Source organism: Peromyscus eremicus, chromosome 9 (genome assembly GCF_949786415.1).
Source record: "Peromyscus eremicus chromosome 9, PerEre_H2_v1, whole genome shotgun sequence".
Lineage (NCBI taxonomy): Eukaryota > Metazoa > Chordata > Mammalia > Rodentia > Cricetidae > Peromyscus > Peromyscus eremicus.
In genome coordinates this window covers 12,590,539-12,611,547 of record NC_081425.1, presented here as the reverse complement: position 1 = coordinate 12,611,547, position 21,009 = coordinate 12,590,539, and positions in this window count along the sequence as shown.

Below are 21,009 nucleotides of genomic sequence, written 5' to 3'. Positions count from 1 at the left end.
GTAAACAGATGTGACAAAGTTACTTTTTGTATTCTCATGTATGAGAGGAAAGAAAAGTTAACCCTTGTCCCCTTTGAACCACATGATTTTAGATTATGACTTGTGTGTCCTTAGAACGCTGTATTATAAAAGAATTGTTTAATTTTTGCCTTTGATTCTTTTAAAACATATAGTTAGTAATCCAGCGTGAACATTTAGTATGAGCTGCTCATGCTTAAAGTGTAGATTGTTTGAAAGAAGAAGAAGCAGAACCTTCAGCAATCTTATTGCTCCTTCAATGAGCAGCAGAAAATGATGTTATGATTTGTAAGCTATAATATTCATTGGTTGCATTATTGAGAATGTGTGCAACTTGCTAATGTTATGGGACGAGGCAACCCCTGGCCCAGTGTGTGCATATGTGTGTTTGTCATATGACCTGAGAGATGCCAAAAAAGACATAAGCATCTTCTTTATTTAATTGAAACTATTTTACTATTTTTTTCATACAATGTATCCTGATTACTATTTCCCCTGTCTCTACTCTAGTCCTCTCATTTCCTCCTCCCCTCCTTTCCCATTGGGATACCTTTCTGTCACTCATTAAAAAGCAAGCAGGCATCTAAGGAAATATACTATATAATAATATAATATAATATAATATAATATAATATAATATAATATAATATAATATAATATAATATAATATTTAATGAAGTCACATTAAAAACAAACACATTGGAATTGTCTAAAGCTAACAGAAGAAGGAAAGAACCCAAGAAAACACACAAAAGACAAGTACAGACCACAGATCACTCATTCACACACTCAAGAATCACATCGTAACACTGAACTAGAGCCGTAAGGTAGATGCAAAGGACCTGCATGGTAAAAAGGAGAAATAAAAAACATAAAATTAAAAGAAAATAAATACAAAAATAAAATTTAGAAAAAAGAAGGGAAAAAGCACCAACCTGGCATTCTGATATGAAGAACCTCCAACCATGCTTCTGAGTTCCTTTTCTGCTGGCCATCTACTGCTGGACATATGGCCCATCCTTAAGAGTACTTTGTTCTCCCAGTGAGACTCCCTTGGAGAAAACTAAATATTTATTTGTAAGTGGTTTTCAGTTGGAGATAGCTTCTGGGTTAGGAGTAGGGGAATGTGTCCACTTCTTTTAGCTCTAACACACCATCTGGTACAGACGAATGCAGGCCTTGTGCATGCTGCCTCAGTCTCTATGAGTTCACATGTGAACCAAATCTGATGATTTAGAGGGCCTTGTTTACTTGGTGTCCTCCCTCTCCTCTGGCTCTTGTACTAATTCCAAATTCACTTCCTCAGTGATCAAGAATCAGGCATCAGGATGAGAGATCCCTGAAGAGAGGGATTTGATGGAGACATACCATTTAAGACACAGTGTTTTAAGGATTCTTGAACTCAGCATAACGTCTGTCTGTGTGTCTGTGTTTTATCCCATCTGCTGTGGGAGGAAGCTTGACTGGTGATGGCTGACCAAGGCACTGATCTGTGATTATAGCAGAATATCATGTCATTAGGAGTCATTTAATAACTATGTTGTGTTTCTTTCTGTTTTCTGTTTGTTTTTACAACAGTAGCATTTCATTTTACCCTAGGACTCTAGGCTATGTTGTCTCAAGCTCTTGGTTACCTAAGCAGCATTGACTATGCGTTCCATCTCCTGGATTGCGCCTTAAGTCACATAAGATATTGGTTGGTTACTCTACAAGCTTTGTATCACCATTGCATATCTTGCAAGCAGGAAATTCTTGGAGAGATCAAAGGCTTTGTAGCTGGCTTGGTGTTTATTTTTTTAATATAATTTATGACTGAACGAAAACTGCATGGTATGTATGTGTAAGGATAAACAGCCTTGTCAATATTCTGCTGTCAGAAGAGCACTAACATGCCTTCCTGCTACATGCACTTCCAGTGGCATGGTTTTAACTCAGCAGACAGACACTTTTACCTTGATGAAATCAAATATTAAATAGTGTTTGTGTATTTTATGGTTGTTAATACTAAGATGTATAAGTCTGAAGAATGCCATATTTGTGATTATGAATTTTAAAATATTTGTTGCTCATGAAAGATAAATACTAAACTTTTATTTAATAGGCCTCAGTTCAGTAGCTTTTAAGAAATGGACATGGTCTTGTACTGTTCTTACTAGAGAATTGTTAACTTCCTTGGAAACCTCCTTCTTACATTTTTGTTTCAGTTAACTTGTAAAGTGTCCTACTTACAAAGTAAACTGGATTGTGAATTAGAACTACATATCTATAAATTTTATGACATTTATAATGTTTGTCATGAATTGTGAAATTTCATGAGAAAAATTTCAGGGTAGATTGAAGCAAGATAAACCTTTGAAACAACATCAGAGATTTTGCTCATGAAGACTGATAGATGTGTATATGAAAACTCAACATTGAAATCAACAAGGCAAAAGATTAAAGGTACAGAGAGAAAAACACCTCCAATGTAACAAAAAATGACAAAACAGAATTGATTTTGGCATTCAACAAGCCTGTCTGGGCAAAAAAAAAAAATATTATATATATATATATATATATATATATATATATATATATATATATATATATATATGTTATATAAGACTTTCACTGTGATTTAGAAATTTAGCTACACATTTCTTTTCTTTTTATTTATTTATTAATTTTTCTCTCATATATTACATCCCAAGCTCAGTTTCCACTCCCTGCAGTCCTCCCAGGACCTCCCTCCTCCTCCTTCCTTCTCCTCCAGATCCATTCCTCTTCTATTTCCCTCAAAAAAAAAAAAAAAAAAAGAAAACACAGCAGACCTCCCAGGGATACCCACCAAACATGGCCTGGAGAGGTTCAAGGAAACTTGGTATAAACCCTTATAACAAGGCAGGATAAGGTAATGCAGTAGGAAGAAAAGGGTCCCAAGCACAGGCAAAAGAGTTAGAGACAAGCTCCATACCCGCTACTAGGAGATACATTAAGAACACCCAGCTACACAACCATAACATATATGCAGAGGACCTAGGTCAGACCCATGCAGGGTCTGTGATTGTCATTTTAGTCTCAGTGAGTTCCTATGAGACCAGATTAATTGATTCTGTGGGCCTTTTCTCCTGGTGTCCTTGACCCCTCTGGCTACCACAATCCTTCCTCCTCTTCTGTGGGGTTCTCTGACCTTTGCTTAATATTTGGCTGTGTATCGCTACATCTGCTCACATCTGTTGCTGGATGATGCCCCTCTAATGACAAATGGTCTAGGCATCAATCTATGAGTATAGCAGAATATCATTAGGCATTGTTTCACTGACTTTTTTTCTATTCCTGTTTGGTTTTATCCTGGGTCTCTGGCTTGTTCTGCCTCTAGTTCCTGACAATCCAGGCAGTGTCAGGCATGGGTCCCCTCTGGTGGTGTGAGCCTTAGGTTGATTCCTTCATTGGTTGGCCAGTCCCATAAGTTCTGAGTCAACATTACCCTAGCACTTGCAGGCAGGACAGATTTTAGACTGAAAGTTTTGTGGCTGGGTTAATGTCCCAATCCCACTTGCCTGGTTATAGCAGTGGGCCAGTTCAGGCTCCTTATCTCCCATTACCAGGAGTCTTCACTAGGGTCAATCTTGGAGATTCTAGGGTCTTTCCACTGCACTAGGTTTCTACATAGCCCTCCAAATGTCCCCTAATTCCAGTCTTCTCTCCCTCGGCCCCTCCCACCACCAGCCCGATCACTCCTGTTCCATCTCGTTTTTGAAATATTCATCAATGCCTTTTAAATGATGAATTACTTTTTTTGTGGTTCTTTCCATTGACATTAATTTTTTTTGTTGTTTATTTTTTTTGGGGGGTGGGTTTATGTTGTGTGTATGGTTTTTGTTTGTTTTGTTTTGATTACTAGACAGGGTTTCTCTGTGTAGCTCTGGCTAGTCTGGAACTAGCTATATAGACCAAGCTGGCCTTGAGTTCACAGAGATCCACCTGCCTTGGCTTCCTGACTGCTGGGATTAAAGGTGTGTGCCACCAAACCTAGCTGACCACAATATCTTTCTTTGAACTCATGAAAACTACATAGTTTCTAAGAATTGTTTTTATTTTCATACTTTCTTTTTAAAATTCCTCCATGCTATAAGGTTGTTAGTTCTGGACAGTTCTGTTAAAACTTCTAAAGAAACCATTTTCGATTTATTTGCCTGAAGCTTTTATTTTTCATAGAAATTATGGTTCCTGTGTGCATTTTAATTTTCTTCCTTCTAAGCAAAAGCAATTTAGTTTATTTGGAAAGCTGTGTATTGGGTTGAACCCTGTTAGGGTTTGAAGGTCCCATCCAAAAATTCATGAAGAAATTCAATTGCTGTTGTAATGTTATCTAAAGGTGAAATTTTAAGGGGTGGTGAGATCATGAACGCTCTGTGCTCACAAATGAAATAAGACTGTTATTTCAGGAGTTAGTTATGGGAGATACTTTCAGACAAATTTTCTCTCTTGTCTCACACATGTTTTCTTGCTCTTCTGTCAAATTATGGCACAGCATGGTGATCTTTAGCAGATATCAGCGCAATACTGTTGGACTTTCCTTCCTCTACCAATGTAATAGTACATTTAAAAAAAAAAACAAAACAAATTACCCACTACATGATATTCTGGTAGAGCAGCAAGAATTGGAGGGCAGCAGATATTCAAAAAGGCATCTTGAAAGAGGAAATAATACTAGAAATAACATCTTAGATCCCTTGCAGTTTTTCTTTTTACCAGGAAGGCACCTAATCATAGGTGAAAGCAAACAGTGAGCTTCCACGACTTATCTTCTGTTTTATTTCCATCTTTTCATTTATCAACTAAACACTTAGAATAGTTAGCTGAGTTATTCTACAACTAATTGCCAAGAAGAAAAAGAAAGAAAAAAAGAATGCCAGTTCAAGGATTCCTGGATCAGCTTTAATAAAAGCAATTTGCTACCAGTTTATATGTTAAGACTATCCACATGAAGGGTATTCTATATTTTTGTGGACTGCTGTGACTGTAATTTTGACATATGTTTCTGACATGAGCTGTATGATTATTTTAGGTTCAGCACTTTAAGCTACACTTATCAAGAAAACTGATTAATAAAATATATACAATTATTTAGTCAAGTTTATTAAAAGTTAAGATTTCAGAACTTCATTGGTTGCTTCCAAATCTGAAAAATAGTTCAGATTTCAGTTCTATAAACCTTGTGTAAAATCATACCCCTAATTCATAACAAACAAATTAATATTAGTGACCTTATAAAAAGGTGATTCATTCAAAACATACTAAAACATTTGACAAGAATTCCCTGCCCAGTTGTATTATATATATTAATGATAAAAGTTTAATATACAACATATTGAATAACAGAATTTTCAGTAAACTTTTATTATTTTGAGCTTCCGAGTTACTAGAAACCTTGCTAAACTGTGGTTCATTTTTATAATTTATATTCAAAATTAGGTATGTTTATGCAATTGCACACATGTCAATATTGATATAGGTGCAAACAGAGTACAAATATTTGCCAAAAAATGTTCCTTCTCATAACTCCTGCAAAAAAAACAGTCTTTTTGAAGTAATAATTTTATCTGTAGGCTGTGAATGTCAACAGGATATCATAAAGTGTTGTTTCAATCAGCTGAATTTTTTTTTCTGTGGATTTGTGCACTTTAGAGAAGAAGGAAAGTATTTCAGGTCTAGTTTCACACCAAATAGAAAGTTAGTTTAAAAAATTAACATTTCTTTAGTAAGAAACTTAAAATAGTACTCAAGCCTAAAAGTGTTCATTGAAACCAATTTTGAATGTCAGCAATGAGGATCCAGGGGTGAGGACAGAGGTATGGTCCATATGTAACACAGTAAGATGTGGCTAGTGTATTCTAATATATTAATGTAGCATATGCATCCATGTATAATGAAAATGTAACCAAAACAAAATTTTATGTTCATAAGCACAGAAACACCAAATGTGAGATTATTTTTCTTTGAAATTTTTAGGTTTTATTTTAATGCCTAGGTGTTCAAGAGTCATGATATACATTGAAAATGTGTATTGTTCTAAATCAGTATATTTTATAAATATTTATCACATAGTTAATAAGACCCAGGTATTGTACTCAGCCACATGAAATAGCATAGTATTATCTATTCTTTTAAAGTTTGCAGTCATCTTCTCCAAGTAGTAGTCTATGTGTTGACATCAACACCTTATTGATTTCAATATGAATGATTTATCCTATTTCTATGAATAATATATTCCTACTTAGTTGTGAAAAAAAATCAAGGAAAATTCAAGTATTCAGATTTATCCAATAAGTGATATCAGAACACATAAACAATCTTCTTTGTCTACCTCAAAACCTAAGAATGTACTCAGAATTAGACAGAAGAGAAGACAAAGACAACATACAATGTTGCAGTAAGAAGAGAACTCCCAAAAACGTAAATAATAAAATATATGTTCTATGTTAAAAATGTTTCAGATAAAATAGAGAAATGTGAGGATCATCTAATGTGTAGCTGCCAACTCATGAAAGTCAAAAATCTCTAATACAACCTAGATTTAGAATAACCCAGTTAAAGTTTATTTTAGAATTCATTTAGAGGTTTAATAGAAGTACATTCTGGAAGTATACTACTATCAAAAACCCAGAGCCCTAAAGAGTTACAATAAGAGTTCCTTTATATGGTAGTAAAGCACTTATAAGTTTTTATGCAGAACTTTACATTATTAAATATTTTTTTTTATCAAAGTAAATTTTATGGGAGAGATTTAACTATCTAAAGATTAGAATAATCTGAGTGGGGTAGCACATGCCTTTAATCCCAGCAAATAGGAGGCAGAGGCAGCAGATAGCTGAGTTTGAGGCCAGACTTAGCCTACAGAGTGAGTTCCAGTACAGTCAGGGCAACACAGAGAAACCTAGTTGTAGATGTATACAACCATCTTATTAAATAAGAAACACAGAACCAATGCAAAGAAGAAAGCCAAGAGATCAGAGCTAAGAGCCTTACCCTGCAGCTAGCCTCTTAAGCCAAGAGACCTCTCCGAAAGAGACCTAATTCCTGTGTGTTTGTCTTTATATAGTCTTTCTGTTCTGCCTTCTCATTGGTTGTAAACCCAAACGCATGACTGCCTCATCACTGCCTGTCTTTAGAGACTTCCAGGTCTTCTATGGTTGGTATTGAGATTAAAGGCGTGTGTCTCCAATGCTGGCAGTATCCTTGAACACACAGAGATCTACCTAGCTCTGTCTACCAAGTGCTGGGATTAAAGGCGTGCGCCACCACTGCCACGCTCTTGCTATGGCTCTAATAGCTCTGACCCCCGGACAACTTTATTTATTAACATACAATTAAAATCACATTTCACTACAAATAAAATACCACCATACCTAGTCTAGAAAAACAAAACAAAACAAAATAATATTATATGCATTGTATAGAATAAAATACCTCTTGGATATATTTTTTGTGTTATAAGCTGATAGGCATGTAGCTTCAGTCTGTCTTCCTTTTCTTATACATGAGAAGTGAAAGATTAAAATGTGACTATTTTCCATTGAATGGCAATCAAACACATTTATTATAGTGTCATGTAAATTCATTTTTTGCTTTTGTATGTTTATGCATCCATACATATCCTTACAGAGAACATATTTTATGCTTTCTTACCCAAAATAGTTCATTTGATTACTTGAATCTCCCTGCCTCTAGCTTTATTATTCGAAAGAGATTTCTCAGTTTTCACATGGGAGAACCTATTTATGAACTTCTATATTACTCTTTAAGATAGTAACATACAACCCCAAGTTATCAAGATCCCTTTGATTTTTTTTTTTTTTTTTTTTTTTTTTTTTTTTTTTTTTTTGGTACACAGGATTTAATGCCACTGACTCATGGAACTTTCCTAGAAATAGTTAGAAATACTTTTCTAACAATATAAGAGACTCTCTATATCAGACCCATGAAGACACATTTCACTCCATGTGCTTTGTAACATAAGCTGGAAGCACCATTTGTCAACTGCTTCTTTACTTAGGAGGAGACTGACGCACAACTTCTGTATTTCTTCACCATTGCTAGTTACTCTTCTTGTGTTTCTTGTGTCCACTATGGCTGAAGGGTTCCTCATCCTCTTTTGCTACTTGTGTGTCACAAAGGAAACACTTGGTTTGGAAAGCAGCTCATGAAAATGAAGGGTTATCTGCAAGAAACTCTCAGTTCTTGCAGAAGAAGCTTCTTACTTTATGACTGCGCTCTGGCTGACCAGCCTTTTTCTCTCTTTACCTGGAGCAGAGCCACATTGGCAAGAATTCTTTTCTAAGAGTGTGCATAGAAGTGCCCCGGCCCTTACCCCAGGAAAGTAAGCAAAGCTGAAAACTGGACATAAATCTTCTAGTTTTCCTTTAAGTCTCAAAGGAAGAAAAGATATTAAATTATGATGTTATCAGAAATATTTAAATTCTGAAATCCTTACTTAGGACTTAAAATTTGAGTCAAAATATGTTATCATATTTAAAAATCACTGTGTTCTTAAATAATCATTTCTTTTTCTATTCAGAGAGTTTAAGAGTTTGGAAATGCACCAAACAGGTTTGAAACATAAAGGGGGAAGGGCAAGGATATGTATTTAAATCCAATTTATGCAAAGCTCCCATCTAATTTACCAAAATAATCAACTAATATTTTAATGTGTTTATCAGTTTTTATGTTTGTTAAGAAGTATATGAGAAATTGGCATCCTTAGTGACCTTCCCAAGGTCACCACCTTTGTTCTAACTTACCTGGTATGAATATTCTGCAGTGAGAACAAAGAATAAACATTGCCTCTCTCTAGACCAATATGGTTGAAAACTTATGAGAAAGTGATTAAGTAGAGAGCACATCCATTCTAGATATTGCATTGTACTATTTTGCGTAGCCTCGGTTCCCTCATACATTTTTATTTTATCATTTGGTTATTTTTTATTCATTCTATTCTATATGTGTAACTTAATCTAACACTGACTATTTGGGCTAGGCTCCGTGGACAGACAGCTCTCAAGATCCCTTGTGTCTGTCCTCCAGTGCTGTGGTTACAGGCACACTCAGTCATGCCTCGATTTTTACCTGGATTTGAACTCAGGTCCTCATATTTACAAGCCAAGTGCTCTTTCCCACTGAGCCATCTCCTCAGACTCCCCTTTGTCTTTAATTGTGTTAAAAACACATATCAAATTTATAACAATATATTTTAAGTACAAGGTATAAGGTTTTCTGGTGTTATTATATTTCAATCATTCATCTCCAAGATAAGGAGATTAAATTCCTGCATCTATAATTTTCAGTTCTCACTCCATTACTAGCTACTGGCAACTACTATTCTACTTTCTGTATGTGAACTTGTTTCCTTTAGACTCTTACAGAAGTGAATTTGTACAAAATCTGTCTATTTATTATTATTACTATTATTATTATTATTATTGACTTATTTAACAGTATAATGCTTTCAAAGCTCCTATAAGGCATACCATAAGTTAGAATTTTCTTTCATTTTTATGATGAATAATATTGTTTCTTTATCAAATTGTCTATGAATTTGTCTTTCTTGTATACTTGGGTCAATTCGATCTTATACTGCTTTGACCATGAATGCCAGCTATCATTTCTTTGCATTTGGATAAATATCATATCACATGATTTCTGTGCATTTGGATAAATAACCAGAGTTGCTGTATTTTATGGTCATTTAATATTTTTTTTTTGAGAAACTGGCATATGGTTTTCACAGCAGCTACACCATGAGACATTTCCCCAGAAAAGTGCAAATTGATTTCTCCACAAGCTCACCAACATTTGTTACTCTGTTTTTTTTAGCACAACAGACATTTTAATGAAAAGGAAATCATAACTTTTTAGCCCTGGCTGTCCTAGATCTCACTTTGTTTTGTTTTGTTTTGTTTTGTTTTGTTTTGTTTTTTGAGACTGGGTTTCTCTGTGTAGCTTTGTGCCTTTCCTGGAATTCGCTTTGTAGACCAGGCTGGCCTCAAACTCATAGAGATCGACCTACCTCTGCCTCCTGAGTGCTGGGATTAGAGATGTGTGCCACCATGCCCATCAGGAAGTGATACTTAATTGTAGTTTTTATTTGATTACTGATGTTGGACACATTGTCTTGCATTTATTGAGCATGTATTTATCATCTTCAGAGAAATGTCTGTTCCTTCCCCCACTTTCAGTGAGAGTGTACGTTTTCATGGTTTAGTGCTAGGATTTCCTTATTATTTTAGATATCATCCCTTTTAATATATGTGCATGTAATTATAAAAACATATTTGTTAAGTGTTCTCAAATGTAAGAAGTGACTTCTTAATGCTATTCTATTGTGCAGAGGCTTTTAATAATTATGCATTCATCTTGGGACACCTTGGGTCATCTTGGGACACCTTGGGACATCTTGGGACATCTTTTGTTCTCTGTGCTTTGGTGAAATATCAAAGCAACCATTGCCTATGTCATGCTGTTTTCTTTAGTTTTATGCTTCTGTCCTGTTAAATTTATTTATTTCATTTTGCTTAAGATGTATCAAGCCAAGTCTTTATATTTCATTGTGCTGCGATTTTGTAAGGTTTCATCATTACAGTTTTGTGAGAGAAGTTTGTGTAAATATGACCTTGCCATTGCTTTGTGTACAAACTTCCTGACATTCCCATCCACACAATACACTTTTCTCATGAAAATTAAGTGAAAGTCTTTAGTATAAAACTAACAGTTTAAATGTTAGGCTCCTCATCCAGTTCCTCACGCACTCTTCCCTGTATTCACATGTTAAACCCTTGGCCCTTTTGTGTTTGTAACTTCTGTCCTCTTCTTTAGAGTGCTCTCTCTCACCTCTAGACCACACCTCTGGCAGGAAGTACTTCTTATAACTCATCCTTTTTTAAGCACTGTACTCAAGCAGGGGTCATTTCTCGTGCATCATTAACTCTGATTCGTAGCTCTAGAGACAGATTGATGGACTGTTTTATAATTAGACATGCCTGTCACTTTTCCATCCTGAATTATTCACTCCCTGCACAAGGAAATGTTTTATTCACCATTATATCCCCATAATATTAAGTTGGTATTGAATTAGTGGCTTAATTAGGAGGAAACTTGAAGACCATGTAGGTTTAGAGATAAGTGCAATACATGAGGTTTAAAGGAGAGAAAGTGCAAGTCTGGCACTGAGAAAAATGTGGACATCTTTAAAAGGTCATAGATTAGTACTGAAGACAGCTTTTTGGAATTGTTGAATTCTTATGAATGAACAGTCGTGATGAAGCAAGCAAATGAATACATGGAGCTGAATCAGAGTTTTGAGGAAGGTCACCTGACTTTGTAGGTCAAAAGCATCTAGCAAAACAGTGTTTTGTTCTGGGCCAAATGCCAAGAAGAAAATTTGCTCAAGAAGCATAGCTACCTCCTTATTAAGAAGCAAAACCCACTGTCAGCAGTAGTTGATCAGCAGCTGCAGCAGGGAAACTATACATGTAGAAATGTTCTGTAAGAGCAGAGAATGACCTATGACTTGATTCAGCCTTTGATAGTACCTTGAGGAAGATGCACATCAACATTTATCTACTCTTCATCCACTTTGTTTGATTCTTACTCTTTGCTGTAGCTAGACAATGGAACCTAGTGGGAGAAACAAGGACCAATGATAGAGGCTTTTGGTTTTCAAGGATATGTAATCAAATTTTAAAAGTAGGTTACACATGCAGTGCACAGATCTTTGTACTCAATGACCTCTGAACTCAACATTCTGATGATACACATTAGAGGTGGTCATAACTTTGTAATTGTTTCTGCTTAACAGTAATGGCAGAAATTCTTTGTTCATTTGTTTATGGTGAGCCATGAAGTAATTTATTTTATTTAAGATATAACCTAATGCACGCTCATTTTTTTTTAATTTATTTAGGTTTTGACTTTGAGATGTATGTGAATACATCTATTAATATTATCTTCTCCTATATTGACTTAAGTTCACACAAATACTGTTTCAGTTTGGTACGTAGGTAAAAGAACTATAGATAGCTAATGTTTTAATTAAATATTAAATATAGTTCCAAAGCTAAAAGTTCTGACAAATTGAGAAAAATTGCGATAGCCTTTATGGTAAAGAAGTTTTGAAAAACAAACAAGGTAAATGTTATTACCAAATGAGTCATTTTTATCATATTCTGTGCAGTGTCAAGGAGTGCTGTTATTCTTCTTTGTGTTTGGACTCCAGCTTGTGATATCTTGGCAAAATCATGTTAATCTATTACTAGTATTTTGAATGCAAAAAATTAAGGACAATGCTCTTTTTAGCCATAATTATTGTATTGTATTTCAGCATTTTCTTCCTTTACTTCTGTCAACATTTTCAATATGTAAAATTTACTTAATGAAAATATTTAGAGTTTAAAAGTTGAAGACATTTGGTGATTTAATGATGGCTTCTACATTCAGGCCTGTATTTCTCTGTGAGTATATCTGGTTCTTCTCCTGTATCAGGAAGCACAAGTGGGATTTGGGCAATGGAAGGCATAGCTCTTCCACATCCTTGGAACTTTCCTGAAAAGTGTGCTGAATGTGTCTAAAGGTTTCCATTGTCGTCACTGACATGACAACGGAATTACTGAGAGCAAAGAGAAAGGAAGAGAGCTGCAAGAAGAGCTTCCTGTGAGATGGCTGCTCTCAAAAAGCTAACGTTCTGATCTATTCCTCTGACAAATAATAATTTTTGCTAGTATCATATTTTGGGAAAGAATAATTTATGTATTTTAAGCCCTTTTATACTTTTTGGTGATCCCAGTTTTTCTTCCCTCCTACTTCCCTCAGTTTCCTTTTCTTTTCCTTCAGCTGTCCTTGCCTCCAGCTCCCTTCCCTTCTTTCCCTTTGCCCTCCCCTCCCAATCTCTTCCCTTCCCTACCCCTACCATTCCCTTCCCTTCCCCCTCAGTTTCTTCCCTCCCTTTCCCTTCCCTGTCAGTTTCTTTCCTTCCCTTCCCTTCCCCTCCCCACCCCTCTTCTCCCCTCCCCTCCCCTTCCCTTCCCTTCACTTCACTTCCTTTCCCAGTCTCTTCCCTTCCCTTCCCTTCTTCCTTTTCCATCCCCTCCTGTCACATTTTTCCCTCACTCCCTTCTTGCTTCTCCTTCTATCATTTCAGATAGTTGTTGTTTTTGTTTTTGCCTTTTTTTAATTGAAAATTCACAATACACTTTATTTTATCAGGTATTATTTCTGAAAAGGAGATTTTTTTTATCCCAGGGTTAATTGATGATTTCACATAGTAAAAGAAACAATAAGTCAGAATATTTGACACAGGGCAATTATCTTGTATATAGGTAATTGAGGACAAAATATAAAGCAAAGGTCCTCACAAAAGGAAGACAAGACCAAAGGACAAGGCACAGATGAGGGAAACAGAGATGAGTGACTTAGCACAGAAATGATGGGCTTCAGTGAAAGCCAAAGGAGGTAAGATCTGTATTCTGAATAGAAGACATCAGCAGTAAGTGATCTCAGCAATGCTTTGGCTTTAGTCTATAAAATCTTTCAGAACTCAGACATCCCCAACTGTATCAAAGCAAATGTGTATTATGTTAAGCCACTAAGTTCATGATGAGTCTTCACACTTGCACTAGAAAATGAATATATCTTAGAATTATATGTATATATATATATATATATATATATATATATATATATATATATATATGCTTTGTTATTAAATACTCCACTGTTTGAAATGGAGTTAAAGTAGACAGTTCTAAAATAGTTCTGGGCAGGGTTCTATAACTAAACCAAATGGGAAAACATAAGAATGCTTGTATTAAATTAATGACATTATCCTATGTAGATTATACTGCTTAAAGATATCAATTGAAGTATCTTGAATATTTTCAATGATCTACTAAGTTGAATTATCAGTTAACTGACTAAAGCATTGATTTAAAATGTTCACATAACTTCATTTTAGAAAATAAAAGAATACAAAGTAATGTTTTGGCCAATAAAAAGCATGGTATTTGAAGACTGAATTCTAAAATGTCTGCTGGGAAAAATTTAAGACTATAGAAAATACTTAACAAAATCAGAAAATACTATTGATATTCAATATGACTTTAGGAAGATATAATCTTAAGTAAAATTAAATTGTTTAAAAACATAAATATTGTGTAAACACTTGATATTTCTGATGATCATATAGTTTTTATTCTGGAAGAGCCTTTGCCCAATATACATTAAAGGTATTTTATTGATCATGAGTCTCTGTATGAGTAGGCAATTTGTGGATTTTTTATGTTTTGTTTTGTTTTGGTTTAGATTGGTTTCCTATGTTTCAAAACAACATATACTATTGAAGGAAGCATAGATGATCTGGACATGTGGAAGCAGACACAATTTCTTGGAGTTGGTTGTAGACTGGGTCTACACATCAAAAAGAGGAAACACAAAAAAGCAAATTACAAATATGAAGATGATTTCAACAAAAAACCAAAGAGTCGTAATAAAAATTTAGGAACACAGCAATATGGTGATGGCGCAGGCCTTTAATCCCAGCACTTGGGAGACAGAGACAGGTGAATCTCTGTAAGTTCGAGGCCAGCCTAGGCTACAGAGTGAGTTCCAGGACAGGCTCCAAAAGCTATAAAGAGAAACCCTGTCTCGAAAACACAACAACAACAACAAAAAATTAGGAAGAGAGTAAATTATCTGTGATAAATTCAAAGTGTTAACCAAAGACATTTATAAATTTTAAAAACTATTTTAAATTTACATAACTATTTTACTAATATTGATTAATTTTATTTGAGAGATATCAATATCAAACATTGAAAACATCAAATTTATTGATTTCAATTTACAATGAAAAACACTGATTTATATATAGATAATATATTTATAATAAGCAGAGAATCACAGAGTTGTTATTTTGAGAAGACTAAATACTGATCATGTCTACTAAACAATCCAAAAACTAAGGAGAAACAATTAGTCAACCCATCAAATGGTGGATAATTATTATGTGCATATCATAAAATAACTTTATATGATCATCAAATAATGATGCAATTTGAATAGACAGTATATATATTCATATATATGTGCATATATACATACACACACTTGCTTCATTTGAATTCACTGACTTTCAGCCATATTTCTGTCCACAGATAATTAAGATCTAATATAAATAGTATACCTGCAAAAAAACACAAGACTCCATACCCATTGTGAGTTCCCTCAGAATACTAGACAATAACTCAAATTTAAGAAAATAGGATACTTAGGAAAGGTGATGAAAGAGATGGTATAGATGAGCACGACAAGCACCTTTCCTTGAGACAGCGTATTAAAAGTAACTCTTGAGTATGGGGATGGTGATTTGTATTATCTATATATTTGGTTTCTTGAGACAGTTTCTCTGTGTAGCTCTGGCTGTGCTACAATGCACTTTGTAAAACAGGCTGGTCTTGAACTCACTGACCCTCATGCCTCTGCCTGCCAAGTATGGAGATTAAAGGCATGTGCCACCACTGCCTGGCCTTGTAGTTAATATTTTTAAAAAATAAGGTAGTTATCATTTGTAAATGCAAAAATTAGTTAATATTATTAATGAATCAGTATTCTAGAACTGAATATCACCCTGCAATTTAAAATTATTAGCTTTCATTTTGCAATTGCATAAATTTTAAAATTTTTAATTTGAAGTTTTATTTGTAACTCTTTGCTATAAAGTATATTTAAACATTGATGTATAAAATAAATAAGCAATGTGATCTTTCCTTCTTAGAAGCTTATAGCATTGTATACAGATTTATTTATAAGTGGAATTTAATTTTCTCTTTTTCCATGGTATAAATGTCTTACAATGGTTAAAGTTTTCATTCAATAAGATTTTATATTTCACTTATATTAAATACCTGATAAGTTTGAGAATTCAACTCACAGTTTCTTCTCTAATGAGAATGTTATAATCTATGAATGAATAAAACTGGCTATAACTGGGGTCTGAGCCAAACTAAGTGGTGGTTCATATCTGTAATTTCACCATTCAGGAGAGCCAACAGGAGGCATGCAAGTTCAAAGATGTCTGAGACCACACAGTGACCTCAAATTTGGCCCCATTTACATGGCAATATTGTATCTAAAAAAGAGACTAAATAAAAGTGATATAATAATAATAATAATTGAGGTATTAAAATCACTATGTCTCCAAATTTCAAAATAATATTGTGTTTTTTAAAGAAGGCATGCAAATTTGAAAACATTTATAGCACTTCTGAGCATAAATACAAATTTAGTTAATAATTATTGAGTGTTTGCCAGATGCCAAATACCATTCAAAGCATTTTAAATGCACTATAAATTTGAAGCTATTAATAAGAAATCAACTCAGGGACAAAGAGAGCTATCATTATCATCATTTTATTATTAAACATCTTAGAGACTAAAGAATTTCTCCAAGTTCCCAAAGAACCTCTCCAGCAAAGCCAAGGAACCTACATCTCTCCTCCCGAGGTGCTCAGCCTTCACTGTTCTTGATTACATTGTGTTCTCATTGTTATACCTGCAAAAATATTTATTTTGAATTTAATACTTTTCCACCAACAAAAGTGCCAGAATTGATATGCTGACGAAAGGATTGTGTCGAAATCTATTTTCTATCAAAGCACGTTATAAATTTATGCTGTTATTTGTACCATCAGTCAGTGTTCTTAAGGTCATGGGTATGACTAGTAATAATCTACTTTTTCCTGTATCAGAATTAATTGTTCTGTCCATTGATATTGAACAATATAAAGTAATTGGAGATTAAACTCAAGACTTTAATTGTATTAATGTAGTGTTCATTTGTATAAGAATTTTATTATACAAACTTTCATCATCAATGAAGATGTAGTTTTTTTCCCAAAGCAAGCCTAATCTGCTTCCACTTTAATTACTTAAATTATAATATAATTCCATTTGAATTTTAATATAAATATAAAACTTATATTTTAGAATATTCAAAATATCTATCCATTCAGTAAATCAAATTTAAGTGTTCAGACACACATACATCTTCCTAATATCTCTGAACACCTTGATAATTTTCTAAATGAAAGAAGTCATATCTTGATTATATGCACCATTTCTGCAATAAATTTCTAGATTAAGGAACCAGTACCAATATGTGTGTGCATATGTGTGTGTGGTGTGTGTGTGTGTGTGTGTATGTTTGTGATTATATGTGTGTATGTGTATGTATGCTTGTACGTGTGTGTGTGTGTGTGTGTGTGTGTGTGTGTGTACAGACGCATATGGGCATGTCAATGTAAAGCTCAGAGGACAGCCTCAGATGTCATTTCTCCTGCATCATTCAGTTTGATTACTTGGGACAAGTTTTCTCATTGTTCTGGAGTCTGTCAAGCAGGCTAGTTTTGCTGTCAAGTAAGCACCAGGGATTTTCCTGTCTCTGCCTCATCATTCTTAGCTTTATAACCATGTACTATCAACACCTGACCTTTTATATGGGTCTCTCAATATCTGACTCCCATGATCATGCATTTTATAGACTGACATATTTCTGCATTCCTATCAGTATGTATTAAAGTTACAGATAATTATTGGCTATTGTGAAAGGGAAATTTCTGCTTTTCCAGGGACAATCCTCATAATTGGTTTACTCAATCCCAAGTGATCATCTCTAAACTCATATACATATAGCAACATTAAACAGACCCAGTTGTTTATATTTTACAGACATATATATATGTATGTATGTATATATATACATATATATATGCACACATACATACATACATCTGTATTATATATATACACACATACATGATTCTCTCTTATTCTTTTAGCTTTCATGAGATATCCACACTAGGAAAACTAATTTTTATTAATATTTTTGTATAGAATTTAACTTATTTTAATGTGTTTTTCTTACTTTTATAGGTTCTCTGGCAATAATTTTGGACAATGTATTTTTATTATATAACAATAAAATTTAGAGAAGAGGTAAAGAATTTGGAAGGGATTGAGAAGGACACTTGAGGAGCTAGAGGTGAGAAAGGAAGTGGTGGAAATGACTTAAATAGAGTACTCAAGCATGAAATTTTCAAAAGTATTTTAAACCAAATTGAAAATAAGCAAACAGAACACGCTGACAACTCCAAGTGTCATGGTTGAGGGCTAACAGGAGCACTCATTCACTATCAATTGGACTAGAGAACAGTATATCCACTTTGGAAGACATTTTGACAATTCCTTTTAAAACTGAACATGGTTTTTGTATGTAAAAACAATTTTAATTTATGATTCATGTTTTAAAATTAATTGTTTACTCTAGTTTTTTTGTCCTTCACAACATCGCTCTGCAGTAGATGACATCATTGGTAGACAACAAAAAGAACACACCTTGGTCATGTGAATTGGAAAAACCACATGTGCAAGAAGCTTCTATACCATGGAGCAGTCAACGCAATATAAAAAAGAACACCAAAACTTTCCTTGGTCTTTTAAAGATACAAAATTCTGAATATTTATAAACTCACATTATTTCTTAAAATTAATACATGAAGCACACTGAAAGGTAACCATTTTACTAATTTACTGCCTGGTTATTAGGTGACAGTTTATTTAGTACTTTAAAGCTTTAAGGAGTCTTTATTTCAATACAATTCCTCACACAATACCTCTTTTTCTTATTTTGGGGGTTTCTATAATGTGCATGAAGTATTGCAGTATTCTGGCATGACATGCCTGTCTCTTCTCACACTTGTCACCGACTGATTCAGTTAAAGCACAAATTTGACTTCACAATTGCTTTTCAGAATGCCATCTTACACTTCTAGAATGATCCAGGGGGTTGGTTCAACCTGAACCATGTACTTCTCTACACTCAGCTGTTTGCCCCAGATTTCCCCTTTAACCATCTCTTTCCAGTTTCATGTTATCTGTATGAAGTCTATCCTTTCTGTAAAGGTAGTCCTCCCTAAGGACTTTGATACAATCACCAGATAAATCACAAGTTTTACAAATAGTATTATTTAAATTGTCTTCAATATCAAACAAACATAATATTTTCTTATATACATTTGAGAAAAATCAAAGCTAGTTACTATCTAGTGATTTGATTATATTTAGATTAAATTATCAAGGAAATATAAACCTACCATAAAATATTTTTCTAATGGAAATGATTAAAATATATAGCCTCATAAATAGTTCCCCATCTAGGCCTTGTATTTTGATTGTAGTTACATAAAATTATTGAATTCAATTATGAAAGAAATAACTGTACTTGATTTAGTAAGATGTGACTTAAAATTACCAATTTCATTTTCTTGTCAAATTATATATTTCTAAAGTATATAATTATTCCATTATATTTTAGTCTGTCTTAATTGGGATTTATATTGCTGTGATAAAACACCATGACCAAAAGTACATTGGGGAAGAAAGGTTTTGTTTTGTCTACACATCACACTCCATCATCAAAAAAAGTCAGAGCAGGAAGTCGAGGCAGAAGCCTAGAGGCAGGAACTGAAGCCGAGACCCTGTAGGAATGCTCCTTACTGACTTGCTCCTCGTAGCTTGCTCAGTCTGCTTTTTTTTGTACAGTTAAAAAATTCTGCCTGGTGGTGGCTATGCCTCTCTTGCTGGAAGCTGGGCTCTCCCATACTAATCTTTAATCAAGAATATGCACCACACATTTGCCTGCAGACCAATGTTACGGGAGCATTTTTTTCCATTGAGGTTATTTCTTCCAAAATGATTCTAGCATGTGTCCAGTTGACATAAAACTAGACAACACAGTCTGTTTTTCAAGAAGATCAGCAAAGCTTTCCATTTTTGCGATGCTCAGAATCCACCAGAGAAATATTTTTTTTATATTAAGTCTTCTATGTCATTGACTTTCTATTACTAAAAGATATATCTTGTGATTTCAGGTGAACCAGATATTATTTACATAAATGTCCATTGTCTATATCAATCATGATCAGCACAAATGTTGAAGGAAGATTATAAGGTCTATGGTAGCATAATATAAAAGTTTTTTTCTAGTTGTCTATGAGTAACTCAAAGGTCAGACTATTATTTTATTCATCTTTATATAGCAACAATGTTCTTAATGAAGTAAGTATTGTGATGGATTAAATGTGTCACCCACCAACACTGAATCCATTATTGGGCATTTGGACACTTAGTCTCTAGCTGATAGTTATGTTTGGGAGATGACAGTAATATTTGTGGTCTTGCTGGAAGAATTATGATATTTGGAGTGGTTTTTTATTTGTTTTTTAATTATTTGATCAATTAATCAAAAATTTCCCAGACAGATCACAGTTTCCACTCCCTCCCTCATGCCCTCTCAGTCCCTACCCATAATCTCTTCCCAATCTATTCCTTCTCCCTTCCCTTCAGAAAAATGCAGGCCTTCCATTTATATCAACCAGCCATGGAATATCAACTTGCAGCAAGACTAGGCACTTCCTCTCCTACTAAGGCTGGACAGGCAACCCAGCAGAAGGAAAGTGTCCAAGAGCAGGAAACAGAGTCAGAGACTGGCCCTGTTCCTTATACCAGGAATCCCACAAGAAGACCAAGCCACACAACTGTAACACATGTGCGGAGGGCCCATGTCAGTCTCATGCAAGTTCTCTGGTTGGCTATTCAGTCTTCTTGAGTCCCCATGAATCCAGGTCATTTGACTGTGTTTTCCCATGGTGCCCTATGCACCTCTGACTTTGGGGTGGGTTTTGAGAGTTTAAAGACTGAAATCAGTCACAATTTACTCTCTACCTTGTGCTATGGTTCAAGAGATGAGTTCTCAGCTTCTTGTTGCAGCCACCCTTCTTGTACCCTAATTGGTCCATTCCACCATCAGGGACTCTAACCTACTGGAAGTTAAAATAAGTTGTTTCTTCTGTAAGTTGCCTTGGTCATGGTGTTATATCACAATGGTAGAAAAATAACTAATAC